This window comes from Lepidothrix coronata, unplaced genomic scaffold, assembly GCF_001604755.1.
Source record: "Lepidothrix coronata isolate B3197 unplaced genomic scaffold, Lepidothrix_coronata-1.0 Scaffold9, whole genome shotgun sequence".
Classification (NCBI taxonomy): Eukaryota; Metazoa; Chordata; class Aves; order Passeriformes; family Pipridae; genus Lepidothrix; species Lepidothrix coronata.
Genome location: NW_016690189.1, coordinates 739,982 through 758,410, shown reverse-complemented (window position 1 = coordinate 758,410; position 18,429 = coordinate 739,982). Strand labels below are relative to the sequence as shown.

General features: G+C 39.4%; 1 protein-coding gene across 2 annotated transcripts in view; it reads left to right on the top strand.

The window, feature by feature from the left end:
* The first annotated feature begins 1,490 nt into the window (after positions 1-1,490).
* OSBPL8 (oxysterol binding protein like 8) overlaps positions 1,491-18,429 on the top strand; it is an 86,204-nt gene continuing 69,265 nt past the window's right edge. For both annotated transcript variants that reach the window (XM_017804415.1, XM_017804413.1), the window contains exon 1: positions 1,491-1,613. The gene's annotated coding sequence lies outside the window, so the exon portion shown is untranslated. The remainder of the gene's footprint in view (positions 1,614-18,429) is intronic.

The window sequence follows — 18,429 nt, the reverse complement described above, 5'->3', positions numbered from 1 at the left end:
CAGAGAGAAATACTGTTTAATTATAAAAAGCTTTGTACAAAGAAGCTTCATATCTAATGATGAAAACAGAATTGCTCTCTCTATTATTCAGCATTTTATACCTCATTGCTGAGAAGACAAAGCAATTTTCCGCAGTCAGGAATATATGCCTATCTTTCTACAGAAGTATTAAAAAGTATTGAGGAAGGAATACTCAGCCTTTTAATTGACTGATTATTCAAGGAAACAGAATGAAAAGACTGTGAGTGGAACATTAGCCCACGATAATGGACTCCTAGTGACACTGCTACATAATTGAGGTACAGCAGATAATTCTATGAAAAATAGATTGAGCTAAAAGGCTTATTTTCAGAGTTGGAAACATTAATCCTTTGTCAACTTTTCTGCGTCATTAGTGAGCAGATCAGCGCTGAAGGTGCCAGATATCTTCTGAATGTACTGACAGTACGTTCCCTCGAAATAAGTGAAGATGCTCAGTATTTCCAAAAGTTATGCAGCATTTTACAACTGTTTTCAGTATTGTCAACTGGCAGCTGATGAAAACCTGAGGTATATCCTGATGTTATTTTAAATACAGTAACAGATCTAAGTTGCTCACAGTGGGTGGATCTTCTTACCATGGATGTGTTTAAAACTGCTAGGAGAAGAGGAGGCTGCTGGAGAGGAGGAGGCTCAAGGGGTAACCTTATCACTCTCTACAACTACCTGAAAGGAGGTTGTAGCCGGTGGGGGTTGGTCTCTTCTCCCAGGCAACCAGCAACAGGACGAGAGGACACAACCCTAAGCTGCACCAAAGGGAGGTGTACGCTGGACATCAGGAAGAATTTCTTCACTGAAAGGGTGATTAGACATTGCAATGGGCTGCCCAGGGAGGTGGTGGAGACTTCGTCCCCGGAGGTGTGGAAAGACTGGATGTGGCACTTAGTGCCATGGTCTAGTAGACCACAGGCTGGTTCGGTCATAGGCTGGACTCGATGATCTCAGAGGTCTTTTCTGACCTAACTGATTCTGCGATTCTGAGAAGTCCCATTTTGAGATGGAACAAAAATGGAAGTTAAAAAAAAAAAAAAGCAATGCAGGGTTCCTGTTGGGATGTTGGGAGAGACCATGTCTCTCGCTGACTTACAGGTATCCTTCAGACCGCATATTATTTCCATTGTTACTACCTTTCGGCTTCCTATGTTATTCCTTAACACCACGCTAATAGAGCTCCTGCTTGCAAGAAGAGCGCTGCCTGGAAGGAAGCAGTACCGCAGCGTCCGTGTGAGCTGCGGGGCTCACTCACGGGCTCCCCCAACTCGCAGTTTCCCGGCCGGGGGGACTCGCTCGGCTCCAGGGCCGCGGGGCGGGACCGCTGGGGCCGCGCCTGCGCGCGCGCTCCCGCCGCAGCGGATGAGCGGATCAAGCGGCGACCGGGTGGCGCCGCGCGGGCGGGGCCGGAGCGGCGGCAGCGGCAGGAGCAGGGACGGGGCAGGAGCGGCGGCAGGAGGAGGAGCGGTTGGTGCCGCGCGGGGCAGGCGGAGCCGGCGGCGGGGAGGGGTCCCGGCCGCCGCCCACCCCGCACCGGACAGCTGCCCCTCCGCGCCTCCCGCCGGACGGGGCTGCGGGCAGAGGTGAGAGCGGCGGCGGGTCTGGGGCAGCGGACGGGAGTCTGGGGCAGCGGACAGGAGTCAGGGGCAGCGGACAGGAGTCAGGGTGGGGGTGTGTCATGATGCCACCCAGGTCCCTGCCGGGCTGCGCTGCCGGCGGTGGCAGGAGGAGGTGGTGTGTGTGTTGCCGCCCCGCCGCCGCTGGGCGGGAGGGGTCTCTGGGAGCCCCTCGGAGTCTCCGGCAGTGCTGGGCCCGCGGTGGGTGTTGCCGGACGCTCGGCGGTGGCCGGACCGGGTCCCGCAGCGGAGGCTGAGCGGGGCGCGACAGGTCGGGTCGGTATCGGACCCCGGCGCTCCCGGTGAGGCGGGGCACCTCGGCCGGGGGCTGCAGGGCCGCCTCGCCATCCCCGGCTGTTCTGATTGCCGCGATCACACTCCGGGACACCCCGGGGTCCGCCAGCCACGGGTGGAAACCGCCTGCGGAATGCAGTTAAAATTTAGCTCCTTTGACTGTCGGCAGCCTCCTTCCCCTCCCACTGGGAAAACAGTCTTCTAACGTAGCAATGCCGCGGGGAATGAAACCTAGATCCGTGTTACTGTCCCTGGTCCCTTGCTGCTGCCAGCCGCGCTTGTGACTCTATTAGCAGGCCTTCTAAATGGCTCACTTCCGAAAGAGCGCGTTCCCCTCCTGTCTGAGAGCGTTTGGGCTTAACGTACTCGGTGATCGTTCAGATGAGCTTCAGACGTTTTCTTGAAATAGTAGTCTTCATAAATTGTGTGTTACAGCAACGCGCTATAGAATTCCTTCTGTGAGAGGAGGAAAGCCATCAATTCAATGTGTTACTGAAGATGTTTCTAACGAGTTTCATTGCTGCTGCTGTCCAGACAGTTCTTGGGACCGAGGACAGGAAACCTTTTTAGAACGGCTGGTTTTCATCTGTCAATTTTCATAATTTTAATCGTTTCAATTTAATCATAGAAAATATAAATCTGTTTGATCCATTAAGTTTTAATGTATTTGTGGCCCTGCTGATGCTTGTTAATTATCAACCTCATGTTTGAAGTGCTAAAGAGACAGGAGTTGATACTGAGTTGTTAGTCTGCAGTGAATGGACAGTAGCAGAAGTATATATGGAGTCGTGCTTCCCACTTGTCTTTGTCAGGTCTGTTCGTCAGCAAGTGAGAATTGAGAATTGATACAGTTCTGGTTTTAAACGACATAAAAAAGAAGAGAAGAACATAATTGCATTTGTTGGCTATCAAGTAGCTGTAGAAGGGACTGGTGAAATTTTCTGTGTGCTATTTTGTTTTAGAGTTCCCTGAAAGCTTTTGAGGTCATTTGTTGTTTTAGCCATGTACTAGTTTTTAATCAAAACTCCTGAACTTTGAAGTAATTTGTTTTGTGATTATACAACTTTCCAAAACTTGGCGTTAGAGCCCTCCTTTCCGGATGCTGGTTTAATACATCTGCTTCAGGATTGAAACTAGTTGGGAAAAGAGAGATGGGTGATTGTGGTCACTTGTCGGCTCTTTGGTTCCTTTTTTTTTATTGTTGTAGAGTTGTGAAGAGCATAGTCGTTTAGCTTGGAAAAGACTCTAAAAATCGTGTTGTAAGTAAACTGAATTTGTCGAGGCTGATACAGCTTAGACCTAGCAATGAATAGATCTTTTTTTCTACTTTAATCATGGGTGAGGGAAAGAGCTCCTTTTAAACATGCTGCTCTGTCAAATTAGTTAAAAACTGACTTTTCAGTAAAGGGCCATCCAGCTCATATTTCTGCTGCACGTGTAAACTTCCAGGGTACTTCAAACTCTGTTCTATAAATGTTTGTGAAAGTTTGTTAACTCTTACAACATAAGGAGGAATTTTCTAATTTGCAGGAAAAAATGCTGGACTTGTATACTTTTTGCAGGGAACTGAATTGGGACAGAAAGTCAGGCTTCTCCCGTTCTTTTAATAGTGCTAGCTGTATAATCTCAGGGTTTTGCTCAAAAGGGAAATAAAATGCAGGAATTATTGGAAAGTAATTTTGGGAGAAAGGAAGTTGATTGAAGACTGCTCATTTTTAGATAGCCTTTTCTTAAATTCTGTTGAAGTGATCAAAAAGGGTCTGAGGTGATGCAGCACTTACCCATTTTCTTTTGTGTGCTGTTATGCTTTCAAAGAAATGGTTGTGCAATTACCTAGTACAAGAAAATGCATACTTTGTATTCTGTGAAGCTGTGCCCCAGCCTCCTCTCCATCCAGTAAATCTTTGCATGGAGCACTCAGCCAAGTTTTAATTAACTGTGTCAAGTCAGTTATTAGGCTTTCATCTCTTCACTGATTACTGTTTTACCACCTGCCCCCCCACCCCCCCTATTTCCCACAAATTCTGTTTCCTGAAGCATGCAGGGGAGTTTTCTAAGGGTTTTTGCTCACTTCTCCCTCCTAGTGCTGTGAAATTCCTCTTGCTGTCAGATCTTGGCTGTCAGATAACTTATCTGTTAGTCTCTTGGTCTTCTGTTTCAGAACAGAAAATTAATTTTTTGGAGAAACTACTTGATGTCATATACTTAAAACTTCCCAATGGGTCAAGCAATGGGGTTTAGTTTAGTTTTGTTTCTTTGTTTCTTTTTAATGAACATGTATCAAGCTGTTCATTAGTCAAATTTATGATTAAACACAATTTTTATTGTTCAACAAAATGGAGAATTGTAAAGGAAGACAGAAAAAGACCTTGTGAAGAAATAGTGATAGCTGTAGAAAACAGCATAGTCTTACTACCTACAAGTGTGGGTTTTGCTTCAGTCTATGCAGTGTGATAGAAGTAGTATAAACATAGAAGTCAATGATCCTGTTCCCCAAACTGTAATGTGGACATCTTGGTTGGGTAAATTGTGGTTCATAATACAGTATGCTGTTAATGAAGATCTTGCTTCTTCAGCAGATGTACTGTTGGAGAGGAGAGGAGCAGTAATAGAAAGCTTTTTGAGGCAGGTATTTGTGCAGTTGCTGTTTTTACAGGAAGTGAAGCAGCGTAGTTCTTCGCCTAGGCTATTTCAGTGAATTGGTGAGGAAGTAAAAAAAAGCACTTCTAAATGTCAAGTGATTCGTTAGATTTTTTCCGGACTGAACTGTTTTTACTGTTTTTTCCCCTCCATATTCTTACGTTGTCATAATGATGTTGAATTAATTAATCTTTCCTGGCTTTTTAGACAATATTTACAATTAACTTTTATTATAATAGGTAGTTGGTGCTAATATAATTCAGAAATATATATCCTTTAAGATAGAAGAGGTGATAGGCAGTCTTGGTTGTTTGGTTTGGTTTAAAAAAAAAACAAAGAAAAAAACAATCCAACAAAAACCCCCATAACAACAAAAAATGTTTTTTTTTTTCCCAAAGGCTTTGACTCATTTTAGAGGACTGTTTCTGGATTTTGCTTGAGTGATTTCTTTCGCTGTTCTCTTGTTTTGGGTTGATAACCTCTCTGTTTAGCTTCAGCCTGTCAATAGTTTCCTGCCTTCCGTCTGCTACCTACAGCTTTCCCACTTATACAGAGTGGAGAGTCATGCTTTGAGTTTAAAGCTGGAGTAATGTGAAGGGTTTGTAAAGCTCTTGCTTCTGTTGAGAACGTACGAACAAATATTGAGACTGGTGTGACTTTTGCAAGTTTTCTAGATCTTAGATGGTTTAATTGTAACCAGAAAGTATAAAAAATAAGTCACTGACTTTGAATAATAAATACTTCAAGGTATTGATAATTAGTAGAGGAGATATATTGTTGCAGCCTCATGGACTAATTAGAACCCCGGACTTGAAGAATCTGCATAGTTTCAGGGATGTTTTTATAAATTAGCTTCTGATTGAGGAGATGGTTTCTCTGCCTAAGAAACCCCATCAGTTTAGACACAGTTGAAGCAGCTTTATGTAGCTTTATCTTAAAACATACACTTTTTCAGCTTGTGGGAACAGCAAGTTGCATGTGGTTTTTCTCATTTTTGTAATTTCATACTGTAGTAAAGAGACTTGGTGGATCTTGATGTTTCGAGGACTGACATTGACTTTTAAAAAAAAGGCCTATGTGCGGTGTTGAATCCTCTAAATGGATCAAGTGAAGTTTGGAAAAAAACCCAGTGCTCATAATAGGCCACTGATTAGTAGCAGATATGTTAGAAGTGTTTTATTCAGAGTAACTGGTTCTGAATTGTACACAGTTGAAATCCGGTGCAGTATTTTGCTATATTTGTTATAAAACAATGTTTTATTCCATCTGTACTCTACAAGAAGAAAATCTGTTGCAGATGTAACATATACAGTAGCATAAGAAGCCTCTTCTGAACAGCTAAAACTGCTTGACAGATGGTAAGAGGCATTTGGAAGTGAGATTTTAATTTTGAGGAAATAGCTTGGACTTCTGGTGTTAGGAGAGGAATAAATAAACCTCATTTTCTTCACACTCTTAACTGTGGATATGAGGTTTTATGTCTGCATGTTCCGTCAGTACAGGATACAGCACTGATCATCCATCCACTAAAAATACTACATCTGTCTGGAAATTCTTAAAGGTTAACAGTGACTTTGACACAGTAGTGGAATGTGTGTATATGATCTTACTCTTTTTTTCATTCAAGCATTCATTCGTCCATTTGAAAGTGTTCTCATTGCATCGAAGCTTGAGGTAGTTCATATGCTGTCTGTATGTTCATACATTTTCCAGTGCATTAATCCTGTCACCCAGTGTTTGTGTTGTAGTACTGCAGAAGCTGTTAATATGACTATTCAGTTGAGATAAGGAAAACCAGCATGTTTCTTTCCAGAGTTATCTTTTGCATACCTGCAAACAGAAGCCATGGTATTTTGAAGATTATTTCAAAAGACTAGTGAGTTGCTTTTGAAAAGGATTGAACCTGGACGTGCAGCTGTAATACAGGTCATTTGAACATGTAAAAAAAATATTTTTATTAAATTTAGTGTTCTTGCACAGCTTATGGAAGCATGTGTGTTGTAGGACACTTCTTTTAATTGACAGTTCTAGTTATTTAAGGAAGTACGCATCAGAAAATAGGTGGGTTTTTTTAGAATTCACATGTTTAACTGGTAGTAAGAAGGTGGTCTAGTAAAGCAGGTTGGGTACTTGACTGTGGCTTGGGCATTATTTATCTATTCCTAAGATAAAGCATTTCCAAGATTTAATAAATTAAAGGGCACTTTTCATTTCTCCTTCCACCCTAACATAATGAATTATACCTGTAAATGATTTCCTTGACTCTTCAAGTAGCATAAGTATCATTCCAAACCTGGCTTTGTCTCATGTGCAGTAGGTTTTTTTCTAAATACCTCATGTGGCCACATCTCAGTGATTGCATATTTTTCCTCAAAAAATATTCTTTAGATTTTATATTCCTGACAGATGATTTGGAGAGTTAAGGCAAACAATTTATTACTTAGAACTAGATGGTGATACTTAAAAAGAGTGTTATACTGTTGATACAAGATTTGTGTGGTAAATTATAGATTCAGTTGGTTTCTAGTTCATGAATTATAAAAGATTCCTGGATTTATTCTAAAGGCGAATTGCAACATATTAAGATTCATGAAATACTTTCGGCCAGGTACACAGCAAGTTCCTTTGCTTGAAATTTTGTGGATTTTTTCTTCCTAATTACTTCAAAGACATGTAGTAGAAAGGATGCTTTTATGGGCAAAATGAATACTTCTTCTTGGTAACATGGGTGATGTTTGCTTAAATATTACATTGACCTAATTTTTTAGTTAATATATTCATATTTTATGGTCTTACAGTCCTTACAGGTTTTAAAAAGAAGTGTGATGATGCTGTAAATCTGTGATTAGATACTCCTTAAATGGCACTGAATTAAGAAACTTGAAACCTTAGCTTCCCTTGTCTAACTGAAGTGTAACAGGAAAGATCACTTGGTATGAGGATACGTGGTAATAGATATAAGCCATTTTAAGTATTAAATAGCATATTTTTCTCTTTATTCTTGCACATTTAGTTCTGATGTAAATAGCTGCTTATGGGCCATTCTTTTTTCTTTAGAAGCAGGCCATAGCATGGTTTGTTTCTGCAGGGGATGTAAATACTGTGAAGTGTATGACTGGAGCTAGGGAAAAATAATGTTCACAGCCATATGAAGCTTTCAAAATAAATCTCCACAAATTTGTCACCCCCTGCTCAAGCTGTTCCTCCCAGACTCATCTCAGAGGTGGCTGCCTGAGGGACCTGCTGCGCCGTGCTCCTCTGTGCATGGGGATGGGTGGTGGAGAGGAGCAGCGTAGGAGTTCTGTTCTTTGTGCAGTGGAATGCCAGTGCTGCTAGGAGGAGAAGGAGGAGGCAGTTTATTTGCAGTGGAGATTTTGGTGCAACTTGTGAACCTTTATGCTGCATAAACCAAATACTGTTCTTTAACACAGAAGGGATAGCTAGGATATTGTTTAGACATTAAACCAGTGAGCCTGAATAAACTGCAGTTTGTTGTTTTGCAACTGTGGGAGTCGCATCCAGCAGCACCATACTGTACCAGGAGAGCGGGTTTACCATTGTTCCTCACTGGGAACTAGTCTGAGAGGGACTGAAACATACTAGAGTTTGTCTGAAACTCTAAATACATAACAGCAAACCCAAATATTTAGCGTTGTTGTAGAAGATCACCAATCTCCTTCCTTGCACGACTTTACCTTTGTCTCATAAGAGCTCTGTTTTAAGGCTTTTGATGTAAGCAGGCCTCTCATGATATTTTTTTCAGTATTTTTTCCAGTGGAAAGCAATCACAAGAACAAGTTTATTTGTGTCACTGAGCCAGTTTAGATGTCTATTTAGAGTAGTGCAATTGACTGTATAATGCATGGATAATGTTTTGGTTGAAACAAATGTGTTATACCTTAATGCATATAATGCAGTCTGTGCTACTTGGGCTTGACTCTTGAGAGTGAACCACTTAGCTTTTTCTTCTCCCTTATCCCAACCCTCACATGTGTAGTATGAAAATGAGGCACCTCACCTGCTTGATGGATTCATTTATTTGTTCTTTCTTAGGCAGTTTACCGCTGGTGTATCTACTTCATGGACAGGCACAGATAATCTTTGTGCTTCCTGTGAACACGGCAGTAGTGCAGACTCCTTGCCAGTGTTGCCACCTACACTATGGCTGCTGAACTCGAAGCTGCATTTGTATGTGTCCTTGCCTGAACACAGAGTAACTCCAGAGAGTTACAACTAGGAGCTAAACTAAATGTAAACGCTAGGAGTGGTGCTGGGTGGAGGCGGTCTGAACACCTGGGGAAGCCTTGTTTCAGGCCTTCCTCATTTCCAGGTGAAGAGAACCTGTGAAGTCAACCAAGTGCTTTATAAAGTGGACCTCTTTTCCCCAAGTAGGTGGATGTATAATTTAATTATTTTTGGTAGAAATCACATACTCTTATACACTGGCAACACTAATGCCAATGTTGCCCTGTTTTTCCATATGTCATGGAAGCTGCTGCACTGCACTTTTTGAGGGACTATTGGACACTCAAGTTTACTGGATTTTTTTTTCAAAAAGGACCGAGTAACTTTAAAAAAAGGATATATACTTTAAGTACTTGAAACATGCTGATTTTATTAATGCGTAGTCCATGTATAAATATGGAATAAAGTATCTGAAGACATCCGGTTGCTAACTAAGGGAAGTGTTAACTTTTTGTAGTATACTAGTCCTAAAAATATAGGAGTGATCCAGAGTTGAAATATTAACATGATAAAAATGACAAGACTTGGAAATGGCACAGCTATTGCTCCTTTTAGCAAACAGTCCTTGAGTAATTGTGAATATGTGTAATTCAAGTCCAGAGGAAATAGCTTTGTCTGGAAGCTGAAGCAGAGTTAAATAAATTAAAAAAAGCTTAAAAATTATTTGTAGAAGACTTCAAATAATAGCTAGTGTTATTGGGAGGAAAAAATGCAAGGGAAAAGTTCTGTAGACTTGTGCCAGAAATAGGCAGCAACTTGGGGTCAATTGCTTATTATCTTTCTGGACAATATTGGCACATGGATGTACTATGCACCAGCTAAACTTTAATACTCTGCACTGTAAAACTGGGGCAAATGCAGTGAAAATTTGGCTTTGACTAATCTTAGTGGATTTATTATATGTACTATACAGCCACCATACATTTATTCTGAGTGTAGTATACCAGACAATGTAATTTTAGAAAACACGTTAAATTTTGCTAGTATGAGCTGTACAGTTGAATAACTGATTATGCTGCAGCAGAAGTTAGTGCTATTTATTCTTAATGCTGTCTTTCCCCTTTGGGAGGCAAAGAGAGAAGTCTGTACATCAGAAGTCATTTAGGTGTTGTGCTGGGGAGCCAAAATACAAGGTTTACTAGAGGAAATTTCAGCAACAATAATAATAGTGTTTAGATTTGCATATTTTCCAGCTCTTCAGATGCTTGACCATTAGTAATCCTCTGAATGAGTTATCTGCTCCTCTGCTCATTCCATTTCTTATGGGGAGACCTTACAATCCTCTGTGGTTCTCTGTGGTATTGTCTTGTGGTTTTTGTCCCTAATCATACTCTTTTCCAATTAAGGCAATGTCATGAAAATTATGGTAACATGGAGGAAAGGGGCAGGAGGATTGAGGAAGTCTTAAAATTCTTATCTGAAGTAACAGATAGGGTTAACTTAGTGTGACTGAACATCTGGCCACACTTCTTGTAGCTGATGTCTAACATGCTGAGGGTGGATGTAAAGGTGCACATCACTAATGGAGGAATATCTTTTGTGACTGAAGAAGACTTCCAACACGTTCCTAATGTAATGGCATCTGCTGTGCTAATGTTGAGGTGGCCTTTTTGCTTCTTTTCCATCCATTTTTTCTGTGTAAGTAGAATAGCGAGGGCCGCCTTCTTGTTAGTTTTATTGAAGAAAAAAGCATTCGGGATTACTGCTTTCTGTTGCGAGATATGACCTGTCTACTTTGTCCTGCAATTCCAGCTACATTACCTGTTCCAATTTTGGTGGATGCTTCCATCTTTCCCCTGGCTTGGTCTCCATCAGAGTGCTGCAGGGAATTTTCTTTCTCATTTCTTGTAACTGTAGGCACCATCTGACTAACTGTGGCTTGTATTCTCTCCAGATAGCTCAGACACTGCGGAGGACTACTAGCTGGGGGAGGGGATTGGCTTTTTAGTTGTTCTGTTTGTTTTTTCTGAAGCGATAGGCCTCCTTGTGTTATTTAGACAGTAGTGTGTGCTGTCTCTATGTGATATACACAGTGCCCATGCAGTATCTGCTTCACTGCAAGGACTTGCTGAACCTGAACATAATTTGCGTGTGTGCCTGTATATATTTGCATTGAAAATAAACATACTAGTAAGACATTGGAAGGAGATGACCTCCTGTGAACTGCTAGTTGGCAATCCTCAGTTCAGGGCTCTCAGCTAGGTCTTTAGGCTAACACAACAGTTGGGGTAGCTGTGACCTGGAGTCCTTAATTTATTTTTACTTCATTATTTATATACTAATAAATATTATTTAATAATATAACATGTATATTCTATACTATAAATATAAATATATATGCTATGTATGATAAAATTATACATATAAAATAACTTCATTATTTGCAGCCTTCTTTAGAGAAATGAAGCTTTTTGTATGGGTAAGTAAAGCAACTTTTATTAATCTGTATGATGCAAATTGTAGACTTTGAAGGTATATCTTTGCTTCAATTAGTGTATTTAAAAAAAAAAAATCCAACTTTAAATTGGATCTGCACAATACATAAAAAGTTGCAATTCTAACGCTAAAGATCTTGCTGGCTGTCTTTTATGATCTGTTGGAGACTGAAAGATTCATGTAATAGCACATATTTCCTGTACTGAAATTACAATTTTGTAGTGTTTCTTTTGTTAGTAAATGAAAAATCTCATCGGTAATTAAAACGTACTCCTAGTGATTGTAGAGATAAGCCAATAAACTAATATTTGAACTAAGGACCCCGCACTAACCTACCTGTAAAGATTTACTGCTTGCTGTTTTTACAAACAGTACCTTGATTGTATCTTGCAAATAGGATTGTAGTTATACTTAACTGTCACTAAACTGTGCTGCCTTGAAAAGGGTCAGGACAAACCTTAATGCAAACAGCTACATTAAAATACCTTCAATAGAAAATCATAAGGGGAAAGCATGGACTTAAAGCTTGTGATACTTGTAAGCTGAATCACAGAATGTTCTGGGTTGGAAGGGACTCACGAGGATCATCAAGTCCAACTCTTAAGTGAATAGCCCATATAGGGATTGAACCCACAACTGTGACATTACTGGCACCATGCTCTAACCCGCTGAGTGGAGACACCTCCTCTTCAGAAATGAGGATTACATCTATTTAAATGGTGCACAAAATTACTGAATGTAAGGAGAGGTTCTAAGACATAATTTTGAAATTTTCAACAAGAATGAATGTTCTACCTTGATGAAAAAAGTTCTTCTTTGATTAAAAAAGCAAGTCTGCTAAGGCAAAGAAGCACGTAGCAGAAAGCTTGTACATGCTAATCAAGGTAGAACACAGAATAGAGATCAATGAGCTGCCCTATAAAATGAGAAAAAATGGTGAAAAAGAAACCTGAGAGAGTGTTCAGATGGGTCTGTACCATGTCAGCTACTTTAATTAAATATTAACTATGCCCACTTACTGTCAGTGCTTCAAAGAACAGCGCTCAATATTCCTCTCTGTTCATTAACAAGAATATTTTCTTTGAAGCTTAATAATCAGTTTCTTTCAGTGTTATATACTCCGTTTGGTTCTCAGCTCGGAGCAGGGAAACATACTTTATTTCTATGCAAGTTAAGAACTGGTGTAAGGAAATGAGGCCTGTGGTGTCAGAGGGCTTGGCTTTTGGTGGTTTGCTTTGTTTTCTTTTTAAATTTGGAGATCTCTGCTCTAGTCACTCTCAGATCACATGTTACAAATTGTACTACCTTGCTGATCAGACACATTCTTGTTCAATTAAAACAATCTTTAATACTTTCCTCATGTTTTTGGCTTATAAACAATATTTGTATTCAGTGAACTTTAAAAATTTGTCCTTGTATATCTCATTGTTGATTTCTACCTTCTTCCTATACAGAGCTTGATTTATGTCAAAAAGATTAAAGATCTGGTAGGTGGGGGTTATTTTTCAAGCGTAACAAATCAGTGACTGCATGTTGTACCATTTTTTGCGTATAAGTATTTATTTTTTGTTACTAACTGACCAGAAAAGAACTTAAATACACATTTTTTACTGTTTATTTTATCAGTTATCAAATTATATTTCATCCCTTTTTATGAAATGAAGAAAACTGGTTGTTTTTTGCTTAAGTCACTTTCCTCTCTGATTGACAGGTTGTTTTTGTAAATATAACCCACTTGTGAACAGGACTTGTGTTATCTCTTAATGTAAATAACCTCCATTTTAGCATTTGCCATATAAACGGCATAGATGGAATTGGGGCATGAATAAGAATAAGGTAAAAGTCAACATTGAGCTGTACTGTTTCAGTTGCTGTAGTCTGTGAGTGCTTCCAAGTAGCACCTGTAGTCTTTCATTTGAAGAGAGAAGAAATTATTTACCTTTACAGGCTCTATAGATTAAATATTTGCCAATAGGAATCTCAGACAAATGTATTGCAGATCTTTCTCTGCCTATCTTCCTGCATTATAGTTCTTTATTCCCTTACATGGATTTATTTCTGAACTCCATTCCTTAATTATTCTGCATTATAATTTGTGGACTCCTCCTTCCTCTTATTACAGCTACAAGAATTCATTATGCCTCTGAAATAGTTATCAGTATGACACTTCTCATGCTGTGAACAGTTAAAAATTATATCTTCCTGTCTTCTTCATCAGAACTTGCAACAATAGCTTATGCATCAGGCTGATGAAGATCCAGCAGAAAAATTAGATGACTGCATGGTTCAGTCTACTTTTCGTAAAAGAGACCAGTAATTCTTCTGTAACACTGTGGTATTGCTCTGTAGTAACAGCAGGCTCAAACCACTTCTCAAACAGCTCCTCAAACCACTGACATTTTTGGTTTTAATTTTAAACTTCAGGAAGCTAAGGCTTGTTGCATCTTAAAAAAACAGTGTTAAGGGTAAATCGATTGTGTATTGTTCTTAAGAACTACAGACAATGAGTTTTAACTTTTTTGCTTTTAATTCTGTATACAGAATATTGTCTGGCAGTTGACCTTTTGTGAATTTAGTTTGTACAAAAGCATTTGTGCCAGCAGGCATGGTAGAGGAAGAGGAAACTAGAGTGACAGAGACCTAACGTTACTCTTAGTGTACAGTGTCCAGAAATGATAGCTGAAACATGTCTGAGGTATTAAACGTAAGTTTGGACTGTGATTCATTATAGGCATTTTCTAGACATTTTTGTGGGTTTTAAAAAATGCTTAAGTTTCCATTGTTAACAAACAATTTCATTTAAACAGTTTGGTGTTTATTTTGTTTTTGTCCTTCACTGTTAGTTTCTTGTAGGTGATTAAAACTTCTTGTTTAGCAGATGTTAAAAATGCAGACTTAAGAAGCATGGGTTGTCTTTCTTGCCAGATGAGTAGCATCTTATATGATTCATTTGGTTTTAAGGTGTTGGGGGAAGTGTTGTAGAAGTGAGCGCTTGGCTTGTAGAATGAATTTCTGAATATGGTTTAATGCCTTGATAGGCAGATGATGTTTGAATTTGCACTTCTGTCTGTAAACTCTTGGAGGAGGGAAGGAAGAGAGAAATGCGGTGGGTTTTTGTGATTTTCTTGTTTGTTTTTATTTTGTCAGGGAGTAGCTGGTGTTTCTATGACTTGTAACTTGCTATAGCTGACCTTCTGCAGGCTGCACACTGTGTTCTGCAGCAGGGCAGCCCAGACAAGGGAAATTGTAGAGTAGGAAAAGTAATTTCTAAACAACTTTGATGTTGGTGAAGACTTGGAAAAAGACCTGAGTAAAGGAAGGTGTGTGCATGTTATTGGGGTTTTAATTTGCAATCTGAAAGCTCTCACTAAGTCCTCACCTCCTTTTCTGGTGTCAGGGGTCCCAAGAGTTGAGTCTTGAAGGAGGAGAGAAGAAATAATGGGGCTTTTCTATTACCACCTCCAGTTGTAGTAGGTATGGTTTTCCAACTTCACTTATAACCTGTCCTCCTTTTGACGCAATGTTGCTGTTGCCCTCAATACGGAATGAAAGTCCCCTTGAGGTCTGGGGGCCTTAGTCACCACTCTGTTACGGGTCATGTTTGCTTGAAATTTGTTCCGTGTTTTTAAAAAAATAGATTTATTTTAAAAAAATTATTTCTGTGTTTGTCCTGCTGGAACCATGTTTTAGGCGATGACTCTATGTCATTAACTGTTTTGGTTATAATTTTCTGACACTTCTAAATGTCTTTTTTCCATCCCAGCAGTATTCCATGCATAATAGTTTTATCTTTAGCCTCACACGTTTAGCTCTCTTCTTTCACTTAAGCATATAGTAGCATATTTGTTTCTTCTTTGCTGCTGTCCTATCTGTCTTAGCAATTCAGAAACCTAGTAGCATTCTTCTGTGTTCTTGTTCTTTGCTTTACTTTCTCTGAAGGAAAATACAGGTGTTCGCTGATGTAAGCTCGCATGATGCATGCATATTTTGCAGTTGTGAAATTTTAAATGTCTATTTGAATCCTGTGCGTGGCAGTCTTTGCTGCTTAACTTGCAAAGATCCTGCTATTGTAACAGTGTGAGAGAAGCTGCAGTGCAGGTGCTTATGTCAGCGTCTCCTCCCTCCTCAAACAAATTACTGCAAGCATAAGCTGTACAAGCAAATATAGTAACACTCCACTCCTCCCAAAACTGTGTCCAGGGAGGTTGTCATCAACATAAATTTATTTGCTAGGAGCACTACTTGTAGGAGCCCTACTGCTGATACCAGATCTGGTGGAATGCAGTGGTATCAGTCTGCTCTCCATTACATCCTTGGACTTTGTTTGCAGAGTTAACGAAGATGACATATTATTTTGTGTCTTGGCTTCTGCTCCTCCTGTCACTGTTTCTGCTATCTCATGCATTTTCTAGTTGCCAGCAAACATTTTGCTGAGTAGAAAAGAAAGTAATTTTGATCTTTAGCAGGCCGTCCTTCCTCATAGGGAATGGAAATGAACCTCTTATGAATTCTGATTTGTGAGCATTACAAAGAGAAGCTTGCATGCTCTGTGTTCTGAGAGCTAGTGTTTTTGTACTTCGCTTGAGATGCATAATGAGGCTCGCAGCTAGGAGGAGGCATTTATCTGGGGGAGCACTGAAATTGCTGGTGAGGTGGTTCCTAAAGCTACTGACTTGGTAGTGATTGTGCCATTTTTCTACCCATTATGAAATAATGTGAACCCCCCATGATGGTGGCACGGGATTTGCATAGTTTGCTCTTGATTCAATTTGCTTCTGATGTGCAGCAGAATCTCTAAGAGTTTTTGCAATGGGATAGAACGTACTTTGCTTTTGTCAACTACAGTTAAAATTTTAGGAAGAAAGGGAATTATGGGTCAAGGCAATGTATACATGGATTCATGTGACTTCTGTTTCCAGGAGCGAGAAGTAGTTTGTTCTTGTGAAGCTCATGATGTGGACAATCAACTTTAAGACAAAAGTGACTGCTTCTGGGAGGTTCTACATGGAAACTGTGTTGCTGACAGTTTAGTGTGTTTAGCCATCTTTCACAGTGAAACTGAGATGTTTGCTGTGCAGGCCATTATTTTCTGGAAAGTGCCCGAATTTCAGGTCAATTGAAAGCTCAGAGGGTCCAGGTGTACCCACCTGCACAAGAACAGCACTTTCTCGTCAGGATTTCAGGGTTACTAGAGAAAACCTAATTTCATTTTGGTCAGCTGAAATGAAATGTCTTGAATGTGCTCAAATCCCATAGCAGGAACAGTTTATTGTGAATCTCTGTTTTAAGGATGATCTCACCTTAAAAATTTTTGTTTAACTGGCATTATTTATTACTATTTCTTTAGTGAGCTGAGAAAATTGTTTTTCAAATTAATGCATCTTGCATACTTTTTTACCATGTGAGGTATGCTCTGGAAGTGCCTGAACTGAAGATTCTTGCAGCACCCTTACAGCGTATTTCAGTAATATTCAACAATATTCTCTGTATTGCGGTCCTTGCCCAGGGTTGAGGCAGGGAGGTCAGCTTTGTGAAATACTGCCATCTACAGCACTGTCAAGGGTAACTGAACAGCAACCAAAAGAACTCCTTGGAAGTTGTAAGACTTGAAATATGACTTAACTGAACATGGAGATGATTCTGACTTTTAGCCACCTCATAAAGGATCTGTTTTTGAAATGAAGAGCTAGTTCAAAGTTGTTTATATACCCAAACAAATGCTTGTTGAGCAGATATATTGTGTATATTTGAAAATAAATTTTAAAAATGGAAAAAAATAATTAACACCACTCTGAACTTCAGTAGTGAATAAAGTTATAGTAAGATATAGCATGTATATTACTGGAAACAAAATTCTGATGTTTAAACTGAATTGTAACTATAAAATGGTGCTCATCAGCTCAAAATCACTAAACAATCACAAATTGCTTTACCTGCTTTTCCTTCTGTTGAAAAAGTAATGTTTCTACCTAGTGTCTTAACTGGAAAAAAAAAAGCATGACTTTATTTGTTCTGATGCTAAACACTAATAATGATGATTAATATGAAGGCATAGATGCAACAAGAAAGTACAGAGAGATACAGATTTTTTTTTTCTGTTGTTATGATGCAACAGCCTCCTGTACCAGAACAGCTTAGAAAAACTTGTATTGTCCTTAAAAGAGCAGAATTTCATACCTGGCTTAAAATCTTCTAGTATAATATGAATTTCAACATCAAATGGAAAATTTTGGAAACCAGGAATGGTAATAATTTACTTTTAAGCAAACCTAGAGAGTGCTTTTGGTGTGCACCTGTGACAGCATTTGTGATGCGGAATAGCACTTTGTTCAGAGTCTGGGTACTCTGAAAGGCTCTTGTAAGTGACTGGGCATATGTTTACTACAGTCTTCTGTTTCCTTTGGTATTTAGGAGTGTGACTATAGTCTTCTATTCCCTTCATTATTCAAGGGTGTAGTAATAGAGTAACATAGTGATTGCCCCAGCTGCAACAAAACCAAGGCGTTGAAAAGAAACCTGATCATCAGAGATTCACATGCATCTGAATTTCATGGCAAGTAGGCATGATTTTTTAAGAGGAAATAACTATCATCTAGGAAAGATGATATTTTTTTCTGTTAAACCTTCAATTTTGCCTTCATAAACTGTATGTGTTTTGGGATCTTTGTGAAGAATCAAAGAATTTTTCAGTTCTTCTTAAAATGTGATTTATTTATGAATTATGATTTTTACTAAACAGCTAACAGATCCTTGAAGGTGTCTAAGGAGACAATTGTGCTATGCTTTGTGTTTTGATTGAATGCAGTATGCTATTCTCCAGTCTCAGAGTAGATAGACTGCTTAGCATTTTAATTGGTTTTCAAGATGAATTCAGCTTTAATGTTCAAGGCCAAAGACAGGGTTATGAAGGTTAATTATACTTACCAACATTTGGGAACAGTCAATTGTCTTTGTATGTGAAGTGTTGGCATAGTGCTTTTCTCCTGGGGCGGAAATTGCTTATTACTTCATCATGTATCTGGATTGCTTGTGTGCTTATTGTTGTTAGGTGGTTTCGATAGGTAAGCCTCTCAGTTATTTTACAGTTTGGGCTTTGAAATATCCAACTGGCTTTTCACTTTAAATCTGGATTTTATCAAGTTAATAGCACTCCTGGAGTTACCTTAAT